The sequence below is a fragment of the Marmota marmota genome, unplaced genomic scaffold (assembly GCF_001458135.2).
Source record: "Marmota marmota marmota unplaced genomic scaffold, marMar, whole genome shotgun sequence".
Taxonomy (NCBI): Eukaryota; Metazoa; Chordata; class Mammalia; order Rodentia; family Sciuridae; genus Marmota; species Marmota marmota.
The window spans coordinates 4,645,856-4,663,031 of NW_026000000.1; the positions used below are offsets into that span (position 1 = coordinate 4,645,856).

The 17,176-nt window shown below is 36.8% G+C and overlaps 1 protein-coding gene across 13 annotated transcripts in view; it reads left to right on the forward strand.

Moving 5' to 3' along the window:
* The window catches only part of Sgms1 (sphingomyelin synthase 1), a 289,949-nt gene that overhangs the window by 167,441 nt on the left and 105,332 nt on the right, over positions 1-17,176 (forward strand). For 12 of the 13 annotated variants that reach the window (XM_048807437.1, XM_048807436.1, XM_048807435.1 and 9 more), the window contains one exon: positions 15,792-15,872. The exons of the other annotated variant lie outside the window; for it this stretch is intronic. The gene's annotated coding sequence lies outside the window, so the exon portion shown is untranslated. The remainder of the gene's footprint in view (positions 1-15,791; positions 15,873-17,176) is intronic. 13 annotated transcript variants of the gene reach the window in all.

A 17,176-nucleotide genomic window follows, 5' to 3' on the forward strand; every position in this document is an offset into this window, starting at 1 on the left:
TAATTAAGAAAAATTTTGATGACATGATTATTGCTCTGATTTTATCTTACATTCTATTGTTTTTCCCTTCTGTCAAAGTGAATGAATCAAAGTAAAATAAAACTGGGTTACCTTGTTCAGTTTTGTTGTCTGTTTTAGTTATTGGCCTGATCAGGGATGTAGCAAGTGGTGAAGCGCATATGAATTTACACTTGTAGTTCATAATCTGTTTTCAAACTCACTCTACTCCCAAACTTTGACCTGTGAAAGAGAAGTGCAGGGGCTGGAGCTGTGGCTTAGCGGTAGAGCGCTTGCCTAGCATACATGAGGTGCTGGGTTCGATCCTCAGCACCACATAAGATAAATAAATAAAATAAATGTAAAAAAAAAAATAACTTATGAGTCAACAAAGAAACCATCATAATAAAAATTACTCACAAAAATTTAAATCAAAAAATGCACTTTTCTATGTCTTATCATGTAGAATAACCCAGTATAATCTCACTTCTGAGGATTTATAGCAATTTTTTTCTTCTTTCACTTTTTTAGTATTTAATCAACTGTGTTGTGTCACCTTTGACATTGTTATTCTTATTATTTTTAAAAATGCTTTTAAAGCCTTTGTACAGTCTCTTCTTCACCATTAACTAAGTGCCTTTTTTGCATCCTGAAGTCTTTATTTACAAGGTCTCTAGTGAAAACCCTGAAAGATCATCTTCCTTTATTCAAGAACTTTTTGGTGACATTTATACTCCTAGGCCTCCTTTAGACACTAGGCAGTGAACAAAATTGACAAGAAAAATAAAGACCAACTACATCATGCACTGTGGAGCTTACCAGTCTAGTGGGAGAAAGATGGTAAACTAGACAGGTCATACCTGTGTACTAAATCTCCTGATCAGGATTCTGTGGGGCGGGGGTGTGTGGGGGGGAAGTAGATGGGGAGTATGTGAGTATGAATGTTGCATACATACATACACATACACATTACACACATGCTCACAGACACTTTGATGCAAAGTAGGGAGGCCAGGGAAGGCCTCAGAGAGAAGCGATTATCTAAGTGAGGGTATGGCAGAGTTGTAGAGATGAGGCTGCTATATCAGGTTGGAGCATCCTAGGCAGGAGGACAGTTAAGGACAGAGGCCTTGTTGCTTTTGTTACTTTGCAAGAAATCTGAGCTCAGCCTGCTCCAAGCTATTTGTACAAGCTACACTTTGGATGAGCTATTTCAAAACTAGATCTGTCACAGACAAAGCCTGCACTCTCTTTACTACCCTGGCTACTCTGTAAGGAAACTTTTGTTCATCTGAGGAAGCTTTCAAGCTCCTAGCAAAATGTGTCATGCCCATCATCATGGGCACTGTAGATTTAACTGTGTATTCTCTCAAGAAGAATGGTAGATAGGTAGGTAGGTAGGTAGATTGGTTTTCTCTTCTCAGATACTGAAACCTCAAAATTATGACCACCTTCTCCAAGACTCAAAGTTAAAAAGTAACTTATAGGAACTACCCTTCCTGCTTTTCTTTTTTTTTTTCTGTCTTAAAATTATAATGTTTTGCTTTAAAAATTCCTGTGTTCTTGTTTTATATATGAAACATTTTTTTTTTTAATTGGGGCATGTTAATCATAGAGAACAGTGGATGTTATTGTGTCACACTCAAACTCTGTTCTTGTTTTATATATGTGACTTTAAAAAACTCAACTTTGCAGGAACTACTACAGTAGTAGCTTGGAAGGAACAGTATATGACAGCAAAAGATGGGGTATTTTCCCTCTAGAGGCAAGGGCCTCTTTGTTATTGTTGCGCAAGTGGAGCCTACAAGAGGGTGACTCACCAGGGTCCTGACAGCAGGTCACTTTAAAGTCTGAATAATGAAACTGTAAATTAGTAATGTATTAAGTGAAGGTTTCACATGGGCTATGAACCCAGTACTTCCTGGTTAGGGCCTTGTACTGAGTGTCTCTTCCTTACTTCTCTCACATTCCCTCCAGGTGGGACAGTGTTTGACCTGTGACTAATGACCATTGGCTAAATGTGGGTGTTTCTGGTGCATTGAGTCCATGTGTGCCTCTTTTCTTTCTCAGCCAGAATGAAGAAAAAATGATTTTAAATTATTTTTAGATAAAATAATTGCTATTGAATTTGCTGTTCTTGGTGTTGTGATTTTGATCTTGATCACCATTAACTGACCCTGATGTTCATACTTATAATCCTGACCAAAGTACATTGTGCTGTGTGGGTTTTCTAGGCATGCTCACTGAATTTCAGCAGGAGTAAGAATTTGGTTAAATATAAATCTTAACAGTGCCATTTATCTCTAGGAACCAGTTTCTGAGAATGACTGAAAAGTTAGTGTGAAGGCTGAAAGTTCGTCCTAGATGAAACCATTTCCTTTGAATGGTTTGTTTCTTGTTGTTGTTGTTGTTGTTGTTGTGCATGTGTGAGAAATGATTTCAGTAACAGTGTAAAATTGTACTAAATTTACTGAGGTGACATTCATGAGAATCACTTCCAACAATGTTTGTATATTTTGAGTGAGTTTTAAATACTAACATTAGAAATAAATATTTGGTAATCATTTAGTTCTCTGACTTTTGTAGTGGTACTGTAAAACAGCAGTTGTTTGAGTCCTTTCTTTCACAGCCTTTATTTGGGGAGGAGGTGTATTTTTAAATAGACTCCATTCTTTAGAGCAGTTTTATGTTCATGCAAAAATGAATAGAAAGCTCAGAGATTTCCATCTACCCTTGCCCCCAGATATTTCTTACCATCCCCTACTTTGGTGGTACATTTGTTAGAACTGATGAACTTACACTGACTCATCTGTAGCTCCAAAAATCTTTTGTTTATGTTAGACTCTTGGTGTTGAGCATTCTGTGAATTTATAATGATATACTTAGCTGAGTTTGGGGGTAATTGTGGAGATAAGGAAGACCCCCAAGAGAGTGAGACGGAAGTGCTGAAAAAAGAAAGGACAAAGTATGTGGTGTTCTGAAAGCCAAGAGAAGTGTTGCTAGTCAGGGATGTTGAGTGAGAACTGACCATCAGCTCTAGCAGAGTTGAAGGTCATTGTTGATATTCAAATGAGTGGTTTTTAAGTAGAATAGTGGGGCAAAAGTGGACTCAGGAAAGGATGGAAGAGGAAAGTACAGTTGAGATTCCCTGAGTGAGAATCAACCTATCTTCTTTCTTCATTTTGAGCCCCGTACTACAGTTCCCTGAGCAGCCTTCAGATTTACTGTGCACAGGAGCCTACGGAACCAGCTCTGGGACGGTGTGCAAGGTGTGGAAAAGTGGTGTAAGACACAGTTGCCTGAGATCCTTTCCTGTGGGAAGAATGATGTTCTTTAAAAAGTATTATGGGCAGTTACAGCATGGTGACTGTAGTTAATAATATACAGTTTCCTGAAAACTGCTAAGAGAATAGATTTTAAGTATTCTTACAACAAAATAATTGTGTGAATAATGCATATGTTTATTAGCTCAATGCACCCGTTCCATGGTGCTCAGTTAGGTATGTCAAAACGAGGCTTTGTGCATGATAATTATGTATACTTTTTAGTTGTCAATGAAAAATAATTAAGAAGAAGAAAAAGGAATATAAGTTCTTCTCCCTGAAGCTGAGAGCATGGGAATATGGAAATAGTTACTAAAATAAATTTTTCTTTTTTAAAATGTTTGTGCCCTTAGAAAAAGAATAGCTAAATTCATTATGTTTGCTTTTTACCTGTTATTCATCAATATTAAATGTGTGATTTTGGAGAGAAGAAAAGTGATACATTTTTCCTAGTGAGGTCTTAAATTTATTTTCAAGAACATTTGTTTAGACTTTTTTTTTGTGTGTGTGTGTGTGGTGCTGGGAATAGAACTCGGGGCCTTTTCATGCTGAGTAAGTACTTTACCACTGAGCTACACCCCCAGTCCTTATTTATACCTTAAGGTAATTGTGTGTATGTATGTATATGTAAGTGTATATGTATATGTGTATGCATGTATGTATGTATATACATGTGTGTGTGTCTTTTACTAGACTATGAGCTCCTCAACAGCCATTTCTAACTTTCTCTTTTTTATTTCTCTAGTGATCGTTGTGTTATCTGGCATGCAATAGAAATTTATAAATATTGTAGAATGAAAATAATACTAAAACATTTGGATTTACATTTTATACTTTTTCTTCTTCTTGAGTTTCTTTGCTCTTGTATTGTAAAAAATGACCTTTTGTTAATGGGATAAACAAAATTAAAATCTACAGGACAGATCTCTTAATTTCTCTGTTTAAAGAGAATTTTGACAGAAATCAGATGCTACTTTTTTCATTTGCTTTGATTGTATGTGTATTTCACCAATAAAATGAGCCAATTAAGTACAAACCCTCTCTGTTTTTGAGGTTTTAGAAATTCTACCCCAAGGTGACAAGAAAACCAAATTTGACCTGTGAGAGGCTACATCTTTTCCAGAATTCATTCAAAGACCTTTTTCTGTGATCTGATTTTAAATCTTGGTTTCATTTATATGCTAAACATTGTACCAATTGGAACTGAACACTTCTCTCTCAAGATAGAACGTGTCTATGGCCTCAGAAAGTTTTCATATGCTCATTTTCAGCCAGTTGTCCCGCCCAGACACAAATGCTAATTAATGTGATTCTATCACAGATGTTGCCTCTTGGAGCACATCAGATGTATAGCCTTCTACTGAGTGTACTCTTAAATGTCTGGCTACTTCTGCTCTACCTAGTGTTTTTGAGATTCATACTTGCTGTTGCATGTACAAATAAGTTGTTCCTTTATGTTTCTGAGTAGTATTTCATTGTATGAATTTATTTATTCCCCTGTTGATGAACATTTGGGTAGGCTATCGTTTTTTTGTCATTATGAATATGGTATTTATTGTAAACATTTTTTATATAAGTCTTGTGAACATGTTTTCATTTCTTTTGGATAAATACTTGGGAGTATATTAGTGAGGAAGTGTATATTTAATTTCCTCATAAATTGTCAAGACTTTCCCCCAAAGGGGTTATAAAATTTAACATGCCCGTTAGCAATTTGTGAGATGCTCCAATATAATCCAAATTTTTGCTCACTCTTGCTTTTGTCATTGTTTTTAATATTTGCATTCTAGTGGGTGTAAAATGGTATCTTCTGTCCTGTGATTTCCTCAACTAATGATGTTGAAAATGCATTCATGTGCCAGTCATCCTGTATGGAGCATCAAGTCAAATCTTTTGCTATTTTAAAAATTGGGTTGTGTGACTTTCTTATTGAATCATAATAGCTCTTTATATATACAAGGCCTTTGCAAAATTGGTGAATATTTTGCAGTTGATGGTTAACTTTCATTTTCTTTTCTGTGTCTTTCCAAAAAACAGAAGTTTTAAATTTGATGATGTCTAATTTATCAGTTATTCTTTTATCTGTAGTGTGTTGCCTACTTCATGGTCACAAACACACATTCCTACATCTTCGTGTAAATGTTTTATAGTTTTAGCTATTATGATTAGTTCTAGGTTCTTTTTTTTTTCCTAAAGAATTTCTTCTTTTTTTCCCTATACATTTATTTTATTTATTTATTTAAATAAACATTTAAGGATGTTGAAACATGTTTTTTTTCAATCTGTCAGCAAAGCTATGTTGAATAGTAACAGAATTGCCTTATTTTGTTTTCTATGTGATGTTTCTTTTAAATACCTTTGAAGTATTGTCTAAACAGTTTTTTGTTTAAAATAACTTAAAACTTTTATCAAAAATGTATTTATTACATAAAATGAAGAAAATATTGATAAATAAAAAGGAAGGAAGTTAAATTACAGCAACCTTAATCTCTCTTCCAGGGACAACTACCAGTGGGGAGAATGTATCTTTTTTAGCTATTTTCTGTTTTAATGTGCAAAACTGGTCCATAGTATATTTTATAAGCCCATTTTCCTTTCTTGTTCAAATAGTTTATGTGTGTGAATGTTTGTGCATTTGTATATACTGTGTATATTTATTTAAGCACTGTATAATTTTGGAATTTGATTAAGGCTAGGAAAAAAAGTATCCTTTTTTAGCAATAAGAAATTGTGCAGATCTTAGCTAGGCATGATGGTGCATACCTATAATCCCAGCGGCTCAGGAGGCTGAGGCAAGAGAATCTGAGTCCAAAGCCAGCCTCAGCAAAAGCCAGGCGCTAAGCAACTCAGTGAGATCCTGACTCTAAATAAAATACAAAATAGGGCTGGGGATGTGGCTCAGTGGTCAAATGCCCCTAAATTCAATCCCTGGTAACCCCCCCCCCATCCCAAGAAATTGTGCAGATCTTGTTTGAAATCTCTGTAGCCAAATATTTTTGAATATTCTAGGGCCTGGGAAAGTATAAGTTTCATCATTAACTAGAACTGCATTTTTTCCCCCAAGGGCTTCTATTTGGATCCCCCTGAGAATGGGTGGCTTGATCCTACTGTCCAAGTCCAGGAGTAGTATGCTGCTTACTGGCAACTGGACTTCACTTCTTCCGTTGGCTTTAGCTCCTTGCCCATCGTGGCATCGGTAAAATCTATGCAAGATCATACTTTGCCAGTTTCAACCACCTATGTGGTCACTACACAGTGCCATTTGGAAACTCCAAAGCCTTCCATTTACTTCTTCATTCCCTGCTGGTTTGTTCCTGTTGGACAGGGCGGTGTTCTAGAAGTCTGTCATCTAGCAGGAAAGCAGACATTGAACAAGAATAACATGGATAACGTGAGTCATGGAGAAGTTCATTGTCCTAGAAATGTATGGTAGGAGCATGGACCTTATCCAGGATGTTTCGGAGTAGTTTCTTAGAGAAAAATATTGGTACCAAAGTGAGGAGTTAGGTTACAAAAGAAAAGGGGGACAGGAAAAGCCAAGGAGAGTCTTCAAGGCAGAGGATCTGTCAGAAACAGATATCAGGATCTGTTGAATTGTCTCTGTTCGTGACAGTTTTCTTTTGTTCATTCCTTTTGGAACATTAGTAATTTGCCCCCCATAACCATCCGTGTAAAATATGTGCTAAGTCGGGGTTTAACGGTTCTGTGAGTCATAGTGGACAAAATATTTTACAGATTGGCTCCACTTGGAGATGACTTTGGATACATTAGTACTGAGCCCATGTATCACTTCACCTCCTAATCACAGGGCAGTGCTGAGCACCCTACATAGATGCCTGTGGCAATACGCCTGGAGCACTTGCCAGCTGAATGGCTGTGCTGTGCACAGACTTTTTTTTATTTAGGTGCTATCATCTTTCTCTTTATCTTTTTGGTATGTCATATGGAGACCAAGGCTCAGAAAACTATAACCCGTAGGCTGTGTCTGGCCTGAGTCCTGTTTTTGTCTGCCATTTTATTGCAACACCGGTGTTGCACTTGAGCATTATCTCTGGCAATTTTCACATGATGGTGGCAAGAGTTGAGTCTTTGCAAAGATACTATATGCCTAGCAAAGCTTAAAATATTTGCTTTCTGGTCCTTTACAGAAAACATTTGCTGACCTTTGGTCTAGGCATAATCCATAACCAACTACCCCACATAATTTCTTTGTTGTGCTTGGTGCTTCTTCTTTCTTTCATTGCTGTTTTCTTTTGTTCTCCAGAGCCAGTCTGCAGTTTGTCATCTCATTGGTCTCATTTTTTTCTTTCTTCTCTCCTTTCTTATTACAGGTTGTGCTAATAAGTAGAAGGGACCCGTATATCACATTGCATCTCTGTCAGTCTTGGTTTTGACTCGCTTCCACTTACATTTTGATCCTTGCTCACTCTCAGAGGATTTTCCCATTATTTTTTGGTTCACTGGGGTCTGGAAGAGAAAAAGGACAAACTTAGGCTCCAATAGAAGAACTGTGTTTAATGTTGAATTCTGTCATCAGGAAGTATGTACATCAGGCATATGGTTTTGCTTTTCTGAACTTCAAGTTCTTCTTCAAAAAATGGTGATTCCTGTCTGCTTCAGGGTTGTTGCAAGGATTAAAACATCTAAATGTTAATGTATCTTCATTTGTTCTTTTCTGTGCAACTAATGGTGCTAGATGAGATTTCTTTTATCTATATGTTTGTGAAAAGTAAATTTTACTTCTAAATTTATTTCGAAAAAATATGGCTTATGTTTTATTTTGAAAATTCTGCTCAGATAACAATAAGGAAACTATTTTTATTATATACCATTAGTTTAGGAAATCATGAATCTCAAATTTTCTGAATTAAAAACATCAATATTATTGAATGAAAGCCCTTTTAAATGTATTTTTAAGCTAGAAACAGTGCATTTTAAGGTAGATGGTTTTGGATATAGTGCTAAATTTACAAATTACAGACATTTGGATTCCTAAATGACTGAGTTTATGAGTAATATTTTTGTTACTACAGTTTCTATGGTAGAAGCATCATGTAGTAGGTAAAAGTACAGACTTTGCATTCTGGGTGCCATACCATACACTTGGAATCGCAGCTACTTGGGAGGCTAAAGTAGAAGGATGACCAGTTCAAGGCCAGCCTGAGCAACTTTGGGAAACCCTTTCTCAAAACAAAAACAGACTTTTCTCTACTCAAGGCATTTGCCTGTTGTGAAAACAGTGAAAATGCATCTTAGGGAAATCCCACTACTTTAAATTGGGTACAACAGAAAAGATTGCCTGTGTCCATTTTATTTCATTGGAAAGGAGACAGTGTTTTCAGGTCACACATGATGAAGAAATAGAGGAATCTCTTGTGTTTTAGATGCCACTTGCTAATTAGAGGCAGCACCTTACTGGTCTGGGTTAGTTATGCTCTCATATCCCTTTGAGTTTTGGCTTCCTTTTTTTCTTTAAAAAAATTACATATAAATATATATAGTTTTTAATATATAAAAACATTTAAAATATTTTAAAAATATATATTTTTAAATCTTTTTTCACAAAGATCTTCCACCCATTTAGGTAGTAACTCTAATACCTCTAATTCCAGAGTTACAATTGAAACTTAAGTGTTATTGTGTTATAGTTTGGACAGGTGGAAGTTACACACCCTTCTTTTTCACCTTATTTTCAGACCAATGGGTAGACCAATGAGAGTTAGCGATAAAGGAGATTTAGGAGTAAAGCTGATTGGAGGACTGTGGCCCAGTGGGGATGGAGGGAGCAACCTGCAATGCACTCCAACTGTGGGCAGGCTAACCCTTTTAAACTCAGTGTTCACATAGTTTACCACCCAACTCCCCGCATTCCTTAGGGTGAGGTGTGGGAGAAGATGAGGCAGTAGACTCCTGGAAAGTCCTCCAAATGAAAACAGGAAGCTGGGGAAATGGAGGTTTCTCACTTACACTTTGCTGAATGGACGCATTGCATGCATTTCACAGGATTTGTTTTCTGAATAGTTTGTGCTGCTTTCTCAGCAACTTTCTCAGCTTCCTCATCTATAAAACTAGCATAGTAATAGTAAGATACCTCATAGTGCTGTTATCAAGATTAAGTGAATTCGCACATGTGAAGCATGTAGAAGGAAATGTAGCATGCACTAAGAAGTTTGTGCTATTTTTACCTTTAGTAATATTAATGTTATATAGCAATATTTTGTCAAAACATTCAAATGCATTTAAAACATGGAAGAGTTAATGATGTCTAAGTGATGGTCATACAGTACATGTAGAGGTCCAAGTTTATATTGAGAGAAAACTGCTGTCTACCTGAGAGAAGATAATCCATTATTCATTTTTTTGTTTGTTTCAAACATATTTATTTATTCATGGTACTGAGGAAAGGATTAGGAAGGAGACTGTTAGGAAGGAGTGGAAGGCTATTATTATTATTATTATTATTATTATTATTAAATTTTCTTTTAGGTTGGGAGAGTTCATAACAGGACCTGGGGGTGTTTTAAGCCTTTGTTTGGAAAACTCTGGATGCTACCTTACTGGAAACATTACACAGAAAAACAGGTTGCTATTTATTTTAAATATAGAAGTTTCTAGGAGAAAAGAGAGTTCTGGTCTGCATCCTTAATAGCCTACCAAAACTATTCCAGTTTAAACTGGGAATAGTTCTGTCTGCCTTGGTTGCTTGTTTAGCTGTGGTTACTCTGGCTGAAAACACTAGAAAGAATAGTTTGTTTATATTCAGATGTGTTTCCTCTATACAGCACCTACCACATCACTTTGGGATATAGAAACCCTTATATGTCTGTTGAATGGATTGATGAATTAGGAATAGATATAAAGCAGCAGGAGAGACCTGCTTGTACAAGTTTCTGTGCCAGCCCTTCTTCTTCCCTGCTTAACATTCATTTTTTTTTTAAAAAAAAAAAAAAAAAGGAAGCAAATCATTCATAAGAAAAGGCAACCTATTTTAGGAACATCTCAGCTTACTTAGAAAGTACTGTGCATTGCGTTTGAAAATGGATTGAACATTTAATATGAATATTTTATGCAGTGTTATTTTTCCTCTTGTCACCAAGCTTAGATTTTAGAAGTAGGAGCTTTGTAGTGTCATAAAAAGTTAGTTCCTATTTTTGCCCCTCAGAATATTTGATACTGCTGATATCATTATTTATAGCATTAAAACTCAAGTCTAGGGCTGGGGATGTGGCTCAAGCGGTAGCACACTTGCTTGGCATGCGCGGGGCCCTGGGTTCGATCCTCAGCACCACATAAAAATTTAAAAAAAAATGAAGATGTTGTGTCCACCGAAAAACTAAAATAAATAAATAAATATTAAAAAAAATTCTCTGTCTAAAAAAAAAAAGAAACCTCAAGTCTAGTAGAGCTCAGTATTGAGAGGCCTGGGAAACAGAAGACCTAAAATATGCTGCTAATAATGATGGGCCCTGGATGGGCCACTTAAAGTCTGGGTCTGTGTGTCATCATCTGTCAAATAGAGACTGGGACTAGAGGATGGATAAGGTTTTCCAGCTTTCAGAGGGTGAACGGAGGATTTCCCCAGTAGTGTCTGCCTATGATAAGATGGCTTGTTGAAGAAGTCTTTGGGTCAGTGAGGTAGTCTTACCTGTACACACTGGCCAGGAATTGGTATTAATTAAGGTGATTTGTAGAAGCTATAGGTTCTTGTTCAGAAAGTTAAAAAAAAAAAAAAAAAAAAGCCAAGCTATTGTTANTATACACACATATATATGTATATATATGTATATATATATGTATATATATATGTATATATGTGTATATATATATGTATATATATATGTATATATATATATGTGTATATATATATATGTATATATATATATATGTATATATATATATATAAGACGTTGATGGACCTTTATTTTATTCATTTATTTACATGTGGTGCTGAGAATTGAACCTAGTGCCTCACACATGCTAGGCAAGTGCTCTACCACTGAGCCACAACCCCAGCCCCTATATGTTTGGTTTTTAAGAGCCCATACTAAGAAAATTTAGTGTGTTTTAATTTTTATAAAGTCTCAGAATGACTAATAGATAAAATATCCAACTTATCTTTTTTGTGTGTATGTGGTACTAGTCACTCTTCCACTGAGCTGTATCTCCAGCTCTTCTAATTTTAAGACAAGGTTTCATTAAATGGCCTGTTTTGACCTCAAACTTGTGATCACCTGCCTCATGTTCCCAGGTTGCTGGGGTTAGAGGTGTGTACCCCTGTGCCTGACTCTCACTTATCCTTTCAAACATGTGTTTTAAGTACTTTCAAGTCTGACATATCACATGTCCATATTCTTGTTGAAATTATTTTATGATGGGTAGGGTACATAGTTCATGTAATGTTCAAAATTCTCTTGCTCTTCTAAATGTGTCAGGGTTTGGCTTTTGAAGCTGGCCACAGCCTGATCACCAATAGAAGATTGTTACTTTGTTGTTAAATATTAGGGATGATATCCCCCCAATGGCAAGACTCAGTCTAGAGAGCCTGTGTAGGGCAGCCAGAGACCATGGGAAAGGAGGACGCATGCTGATGCCAAGGCAGGGCCCTGCCCGATCTTTTTCCGTCCTCTGTCAGAAGGACATGGGATGGCATCAGGGACATGCACTTCCCTTCTGTACTAGTTATCTGTAGCTACCAAACAGTCAAAAGTGGCACACACTTGGAAGCATGATCAATTCAGTGGTTACCCCACCATGCCTCTGAGTCAGGAGCCTGGGCATAACAGCTGGGGCCTAGGCAAGACTGTGGTCAATGTGTCAGCTATGGTCGCCATTCTGTTTTTTTGAGGCTTGGTTGAGGAAGAATTTGCTTCCGTGCTTATGTGGTTGTCAGATGTCAGTTTCTTGTGAGTTCTTTTTTTTTGCTGGAATTGAACCTAGGGCCTTGAGCATGCAAGGCAAGCACTCTGTCAACTGAGCTATATCTCCAGCCTTCTTTGTGGGTTCTTGGACTGAACATTTCAGTTTCTTGCTGTCAGCTGGAGGTTGCCCTCATGTGGCTCTCTCATAAGGCAGCTCAAAACATGCAATGTGCTTTTCAAAGCCAGCATGGGAGAGAGAGTTGCCACAGAATTATAGTATTATTATAGACATTGTAATCTTATGTAATATAACTATATATGTGCTGTCATTTTTGCATTAATTTATCGGTTATAAGAATGTCATGAGAGGGGATTACCCAAGGCATGGATAAGAGACTGAGATCAAGGGGCCACTTCAGAGTCTGCCATATCTGAGGCTGGCAGAGAGTATGGATTCTCTTTATTCTTTCCTCTATGCATTCTCCTATGTAACCAGGAACATGTTTCTTATCCCTTCTGTTTTAATCCTTTCTTCTGATCTACAGAGAATTCAGCAACCTTGAGTAATTTTTTTCTCCTCTTTCCTGATATAAAAATGCAATGAAAAGATAACAGGAAACTGCCTGAGGAAATAATTCTTGTACTCTTGGGGATGCTGCCTTTGGGTATGTGTGACATGTTCTTTACCAGGTGTTTCTAAGTCATAGTGTGGCTTATATAGAAAAAGGCCCCAAGTGAGGTCTTCTCAGCTTTTGTGTTTCTGATCACTTGCTCGTGTGTGTGTGTGTGTGTGTGTGTGTACGTGGGACTGGAGATTGAACACAGGGATGCTGAGCTACATCCCCATTCCTTTTTATTTTTATTTTGAGTAATAAAAATAAGTTGCTGAGGCTGGCCTGGAACTTATCCTCCTGCAAGCACCAGATTCCAAAACCAGTTTGTTTTCACATGCAGGATCTCATGCAGTTGTATATGAAGAATGATTAGGAAGTACTGGGTTTTTTAAAAAAATCACAGATAGGTTTTATATGGCCACAATATTCTTTCTAATTCCATCAACTGAGTTAATTGCTTCTCTACCATCACTACTGCCATTGCTCTGTATTCTTTCAAATGAATTTCATCTTAATCATCCGCAGCCCCAGTGCTCAGCACAGAGTTTCCTGCTGTGAATGGGTAGTTCACCGAAGTTGTTTGTTGAAGTCACTGGTAATTCTTTTGAATAATCAACCACAGTGGTGATTATTCAAATGACAAAATCATTTGGTGATGATTTTGATTCTTTGAACTAATGTGTTAAAATATTTTCCATGATAACATATAAAGTGGTCTTTTTTAAATATCAGGAAAAAACTGTACTCAATGAGACAGATTTTCTTGTGAATATAGTGCACTGACTGAAGGTAAAAAAGAGTATTCAACTGATCCTGAGGAGCCAGCACCATTATAGGGAGTCCCAAAGAGGATTACTTGGAAGGGGTCCAGGAGAACCTTTTTTAGATGTACAGTTCCAACACTTCTGTTTAAAAGTTGTTATGACCTCACCTAGTAGATTTTTTGTTTTTTTAAGCAAAGCTGACAGAACCATACTGTCACCAGTGCAGCAGTAATGTAGTGTGAAGATCACCTTCATGATAGGCTGCCAGGATGGCTTTTATCTTGCACAGATGCCCATGGAGTGTACAGTATTACACTGTGCACCAGAAGGATTAGCACTGGTGGAGATGATTCATTCCTTCCTTTGGAGAATTTGTCATTAAAAAAAAAAAAGATGGGGGGAGAAAGAATTTCAAAACTCAGTCCTCTTTGGCCATTGTTTCCTCTTACTTTGTTTTGCAATACTGGGGATTAAACTCAGGGCCTCCCGCAGGGGAGGCAAGTGCTCCACCATTGAGTTACAACCCAGCTCCCTCACATGAGGAATGCCAACAAATGCATAGCTAGAACTTTCTGTTTGCTCATGTTAGTAAAGACTGTCAGCTAAGGTGAGCATTTTTATTTAACACTCCTTCCCAATTGACTAAGAAAAGTTTTAAGTTGTTGTCAAAACTGTGATTGGAACCTCTATTCAAAGAGTTCACATGAGGAATCTAAGACCTTAATGGACTGCATACCATAATTGCAGTTGTAGCCATGTTAATAGACTCTACTATAGTCACATTAGTGAGCACTATAATTGTAGTTTTATTTTGAGAACATATTGTATGATGGGCTCTGTACATACATTATCTCTAAATTGTATAACCATTCAAGGTAGGTATCATTGTTCTTTTTTTTTTTTCTCTTTTTTTTAATTGGTTGTTCAAAACATTACAAAGCTCATGACATATCATCTTTCATACATTTGATTCAAGTGGGTTATGAACTCCCATTTTTGCCCCAAATACAAGTTGCAGAATCACATCGGTATCATTGTTCTTATTTTAAAGGCCTGAAAACTGAGTTTTAGATGGAATAGATTTTTCTGCAAAGATCACACTGTTGTTAAATAGCACAGGTGTGGTTCAGTCATATTTATTTGACCCTGTATCAAACTTTACTGCACTTTTCATACTTTTAAAAGGCTTCCATATAAAGTAACCAGGCTTATAAAGCCATAGCTAGCCAGTGAGCACATCCCCTCAGTGTTGGGTGTAATCTACAAGTCTTTAACTCTTTGGTCCTTCCCTGGTATTTTTATTGATTCTGGCAAGTTTTTCCTTTGTTACTAGGGAAGTGCTCTGGATTTATGTGGTGTTTGTTCTCTTCCCTCCCTTCTTAATCCACTCCCTATCCCCTTATCCTATTATGGTTTAAGTAACTCAAAGTTTCTGCCTTTTCTTTGGGTACCTGAGGTGACGCTGTGGTACCCCTGTGTATAGACGGAGCCATGTTACAATTGATCTCTTCTCTCTGAATCACCATTAGGGCTTGAGGAGATGAAAATTAACTTAGGTTCCGATTTTATCAGTGTTGTCTACTTGGAGCTGTGAGTTCTTCACGTAAAATGAGCAATGGTTCTGGGTACCAGGAGGGTGTTTTTACTTGGAGCCCTTTTTTGAAGAAAAGAAAGCAGAAAGTCCTATCCTTAGTTTGTTGACCCTAAAATGTTACAAAAAAAAAAAAAAGTAAAATATTGTTCTGAATGATTTCCTATTAGGAAAAGGAAGGCACTTTGCTTGGCATATGCCATAGAGAACAGTGACTGTGTTTAACAACCAACTTGCTCTGTCTCAGAGCAGAGGTGAAGCCCTCTGCTGTGCTCCCAGGCAATTAGTCACTCACTTGGAGAACTTAGAAGTGGGTGGGGTGGAGAAAGGAAGAGAAGATGCTTCTCCTTCCTAGGAGATGGACTGCAGATCTCTTCCTGAAAATACAGTGAAGGGTATCCTAAAATTTTTCTACCCCAACCCCTACATGTGCTCTTTAATTTTTTTCCCTCTTGGGGTGATTTTGTTATTAGTCTTGCTCTTCTTCTTCTTCTTCTTCTTTTTTTTAGGAAAAAAAAGGGAAGAGATGACTACGTTTTAAAATGTATTCTGGCTGTAACAAAAATAAAAGACTAATGCAGTGGAAACTGAATAGTGACCATTGTAAGACATATAACCAATCAGATTCTTTCTTCTTGTGACAGGTGATGGAAATGTACTGGAACAGTGGGAGAAACTGGTAGCATATAGGAAGCCAAGATGACAAGAATTTTTTCAAACAGTCCGTGAGTAAATTTTTATTAGCACTTTGAAATTCTTTTAACTAACAGGTGAATTGTTTTTAAGACATACTGTTAAAAGGACGCACAATCAAATAACTTATAAGTGTAAAGGAGAAAATGTCTTAAATACTCATTGTCAAACATTTCAGAATATTGATGCTAACATTTGAGGAATTTTATTTTTGTAAAATTCTGTCTTGGTATGGTATGCCATTTTTTATTGGGTATATAGATTTAGTGAACAGAACAAAAGTATTTGAAAAATTAAATGAGAATTTCTTGTACCAGTTCAACATTTAAACTAAACTTTGAATGTCCCATCTGAATGTAGATGTTCTTGGTTCCATTGGTTCCTTGGGGCCTGTTTCTCACTTAGATAGCTTTTGTGGGTTCATTATAGAAATAAATATAAACAAAATTGTTGGATATGAATAAAATTTGGTTCTTTGTACCTTCTCCCTATCTGCATTAATGGTTGTTAATTATCTACAGTTACACGTGGTTGATTTTGGTTTCATTATGATAATGATTATGGTAGTACGTGTGGTAGCTTAGGGGAAAAACCATATATTTTTGACTCAGTCATCTCCAGATGTCTGACTTGTTCTTTCGCCTTTTAGTGGTTACTTCGCCTCTTAAAACCTGTGTTGACTCATCTATATATTGGACTTGATATTCTCTCTCATGGCATGAAGGACTGTTGAGATAGTACATTGTGTCATGAATGGTACATCACAGGGCTACCATAAATGGAGTTACTTTCTGTCCTTGTACTCATATCAAGATTTATAATCTATAAGCCTTTATTTTGACTAAAAATATTGGCCAGCTCAAATTCCATAGCTATTGTGAAGTAGTGCTGGTTAACACTGTAGGTATTGTATACAGGTAAAAAGTGTGAGGAAAATGGCCCTTCCAGGAGGGTTCACTGGGTTGGAGATTTCTGGTGTACCCCTGCCCACTGCAGCAGCTGATTTCATATTCCCAGTGAAAGTCACTGAAAGCAGGGCTGGGAAGGGATGTGTAGTAGCACACCATGGGATAGTTTCCTATTGAGCAGGTATTTGTGGCTGTAAATAGCATCAATAGCATGGTAATAGTAAAACAATTAGGAAATAATAAAGTTTGGAGGACACTTATTACAGTTGTCTTTAGTATTTTTTTTTTTTTTACAAATTTGAGTAAAAATAATTTAACTTTTAACAGTGGCTGTGTTTAACAACCAACTTGCCAATAATCTTGAGAAATTCACACTGGGCTCTATGGACTCTCTGTGAAGCCACAGTTCTCTGAGTTATCTGTTTCAG